The following is a 3941-nucleotide window of genomic DNA, read 5'->3' as shown; positions in this document are numbered from 1 at the left end:
TGGCCACTCCCACACTAGGAGAGAGCGCCTGGGAGTGGGCTGGTTCCGAGGGCTTGCTGGGGGCTGGGAGGGATTCGCTTAAGTGGAAAGAAGCCTTTGGTGACACCTTCTGAGGGCCAGGGGCTGAATTCTGGAAGCTACGCTCTCTCAGGCAGCCCCTACAGGACCTCATGGTCACTGGGTTCCACACACTTTCACCCTCCCACACTCCCACCTGTGGCTGGGGGTGACTGAAGCCCCGGGGCACCCGCCACACTGGCCACACAGGCCAGCCATGTCCAGCGGCTCCCCAGCCAGCAGTCACTGGCATCTAACCCATCACTTCCCACTCCTCATGGCCAACTTTCCCCCTAAGGCCTCCGGGTCCCACGGCCCTCCCCACCTCACAGTGAATGGGAGCTGCTGCCACTGGTCTCCGGGCGCCAGGCCAGAGCCGGGGGAGTGTCTGGGAGGGGACTGCAGGCCCGGAGTCCCTGTTCCCATCTGAATGGGAGGGAGGCTGGTGGCAGATCAGAGACGTGGGTTCTGAGTCAAACACTGAAATCCAAGGCCCTGGGCCCGTCACTCAACATCTGTGGAATTTGACCTTCCCCATCCATAAAATGGGTACCACCAACACCAGTCGCCAAAATTACAGCAAGACACACGTGTCCAGGCCAGGAAGTGCGGCCACTCAGAAAATACGGCTCCCCCTTCCTCCAAGAAGCTGATCTCCCCAGCAGTGGGAGTGAGAAGAGCCTGTTTTTTCCACTGCCCGCAGCCCATCCCACGGCACCCTCGTCACTGGCCCCTAAAGGGCAGCTCCAGAAACCACTGACAAAGGATGCCGGGAGGAACTCCTTTCTGGCCAGGTGTCAGGGTCGACAGCAAGCCTCGGGGATGCAGCTTCCACCATGCCCCTACCCCGTCAGCCTCCTGCCTCCCCGTGGGCAGAACCTTTCTTCCTTGGCCTTCCTCTCCGAACCTCCTTCTCTTTGCCTCTGGCCTCAATCTATCCCCCAGCTTTCTGGCCCCTCCAGGCTTTTCTCAGGGCCCATGACCCTGCTCTCCTCCAAGCCCAGCCTTCTCTCCTCCTCTGCCTCTGGATTCCTGACCTGGGTGGCCAGCAGCCGCGGTGCTTTGCTGAGGTGGCCGCCCCTCCGGCAGTGGTTCCTCTTGCTGTCACCAAATGAGGGTCTCCAGAGCACAGAGAGGGCATCTCCGGCCCGGGGCTGCATCCCCCACACAGAGCCTCTGTCCTTCAGGATCTCTCAAAGTTCTCCACCACTCAGCACACACTCGGCACTCAGGCAGAGTAGCCCCAAAGCCTTCCCGGCTGCCCCTCGGTCCAACCCTCCAGCAGAAATGGCACACGGGCCACAGACGGCAACCTTACGTTTTCCAGCAGCCACAATAACAAATGTAAGAACGAGCCAGGCACAGTGGCTCACGCCTGTAAATGCCAGCACTTTGGGAAGCTGAGGCGGGCGGATCACCTGAGGTCAGGAATTTGAGAGCAGCTTGGCCAACATGGCGAAACCCTGTCTCTACCGAAAATACAAAAATTAGCCAGGCGTGGTGGTGGCCACCTGTAATCCCAGCTACTCGGGAGGCTGAGGCAGGAGAATCGCTTGAACCCGGGAGGCAAAGGTTTCAGTGAGCCGAGATTGTGCCACTGCACTCCAGCCTGGGCAACAGTGTGAGACTCCGTATTTAAAAAAAAAAAATCATTAAAAAAATGTAAGAGCAGGTGATATTAATTTTATCATTCACTTAACAGAGCCCAAAATATTATCAATTCAACATGTAATCAATGTAAAAATGACAGATATTTGACATTCTTTTCTATCCTCCTTCCTAGGACTCTGAAACCCAGAGTGCGTTTCACACACATGGCACCTCTCCATTTGGAGTTGCCACATTTCAGGTGTTCAATGGCCCCGTGCAGCCAGCGGCTATCATGTTGGACAGTGCAGCTCGGATCATCTCTTTTTTTTTTTTTGTGGTGGGGTGGGTACAGAGTCTTGCTCTGTTGCCCGGGCTGCAAAGCAATGGTGCGTTCTGGGTTCACTGCAACCTCCGTCTCCCGAGTTCAAGCAATTCTCCTGCCTCAGCCTAAGTAGCTGGGACAACAGGCACACACCACCATGTCCGGCTGCTTTTTGTATTTTTAGTAGAAATGGGATTTCACCATGTTGGCCAGGCTGGTCTCAAACTGCTGACTTCAACTGATCTGCCTGCCTTGGCCTCCTGAAGTGCTGGGATTACAGGCATGAGTCACCACACCCATCCTCGAATAGTCTCAATTTGATCCTAGGATAATACCAGGTCATCAGAGAGCTGTTGATTTGGACCATATTATGATTTGAGCCTCCCAGATCATTCTCAGCACCATGTCTACAAGCCACGTTTAGAGGACGATAGGACACAGCTTGGTGAAACACACAGCAGCATCTTCCATAAGACACTGGTGAGGCCACAGATCCCGCCATCAGTGTCACCCGCCTGGGAACATTTCGCTGTCAGAAAATGCAGAGCTTCTCCTAAGAAATGAATGTGGTTGGGTGTGTTGGCTCACACCTGTAATCCCAGCACTTTGGGAGGCTGAGGCAGGTGGATCGCCTGAGGTCAGGAGTTCGAGACCAGCCTGACCAAAATGGTGAAACCCCATCTCTACTAAAAATACAAAAATTAGCCAGGCATGGTGGTGCGCGCCTGTAGTCCCAGCCACTCAGGAGGTTGAGGCAGGAGAATCGCTTGAACCCAGGAGGAGGAGGTTGCGGTGAGATGAGATTGCGCCACTGCACTCCAGCCTGGGCGAAAGAGCGAGACTTCGTCTCAAAAAACAAACAAACAAAAAAGAAATGAAAGTTCTAGGCACACGCTAAGTATCTCTTAGACGATTCCAAAGATACAAATTACTGTGACTGCCGACTCTTCCCTTTCCCTGGGTGTGCCTGTCCTGCTTCCCTAGCTCATAGGTGCTCAGGCCGGGACATACCCGACTCAAAGGCAGCCCGCCACAGGCTGTGGGGCCTGGCTGGCTCAAAAGGGAGAGTGAGGCCATTGGAATTTTCCCAGGAGTGAGTCTGAAGCTTGGAGTGTTTTTTGGTGGAGGGTCCTGAAGCTAGGAGGCAATGCAGAAGTGGGGGCTGAGACACTATTTGGGGCCATTTGCAAAGGAGGCAGTGACCCCAAGGAAGGAGCAAGGGGAGGAGAGGGCAGCACATCCACACCCCTTCAACTCCTGCCCTTCCGGAGGCCTAGGCATTCCACACGCCGGCCTGCCCGCATGGACATCCTTCCAATAAGCAACTCATCGTGCTCATGTTTATTTATTTTAAAGTCACACAGAATTGCACTTATTAAAAATGAATGTATAGAGACAGAAAGCATTCTGGTGGCTGCCAAGGGCTGGAGAGGGCAGATAGGGAGTGAGTCCTTCATAGATACGCGGTTTTCTTTTGGGGTGATGAAGAAGTTCTGGCACTAGATAGTGGTGATGGTTGCACGACACTGTGTATGTACTCGGTGTTACTAATGGCACATTTTATGTTCTGTGTATTTTAGCACAATAAAAAAATATACATTTAAAACAACAGAATTCAACATGTCCTTTTTTCCCCCTTGAACAAGTTTGTTTTCTTGCTTTATATCTTAAAATCAAAAGGGCCCTGAGATACACCACAAGCCCCCAGGGTAGGCTGAATAACTCTCTCTCCCCAAACTGTGTTACCTTATGTGGCAACAGGGACTCTGTAGATGTAACTGAAGATGTTGAGATGAAGAGATTACCCAGGTGGGCCCCAAATCACAAGCGTCCTTTAAGAGGGAGGCAGGCCAGGTGTGATGGCTCATGGCTGCAATCCCAGCACTTTGGGAGGCTGAGGCAGGCAGATCACCTGAGGTCAGGAGTTCGAGACCAGCCTGGCCAACATGGCAAAACCCTGTCTCTACTAAAA

The 3941-nt window shown here is 53.3% G+C and overlaps 1 protein-coding gene across 4 annotated transcripts in view; it reads right to left on the bottom strand.

Moving 5' to 3' along the window:
• Positions 1-3941, bottom strand: part of SEPT9 (septin 9) — a 243329-nt gene that overhangs the window by 51823 nt on the left and 187565 nt on the right. The window lies entirely within an intron of this gene.

The sequence above is a fragment of the Mandrillus leucophaeus genome, unplaced genomic scaffold (assembly GCF_000951045.1).
Source record: "Mandrillus leucophaeus isolate KB7577 unplaced genomic scaffold, Mleu.le_1.0 Scaffold1, whole genome shotgun sequence".
Lineage (NCBI taxonomy): Eukaryota > Metazoa > Chordata > Mammalia > Primates > Cercopithecidae > Mandrillus > Mandrillus leucophaeus.
This window is presented reverse-complemented; position numbering and strand designations above follow the sequence as displayed.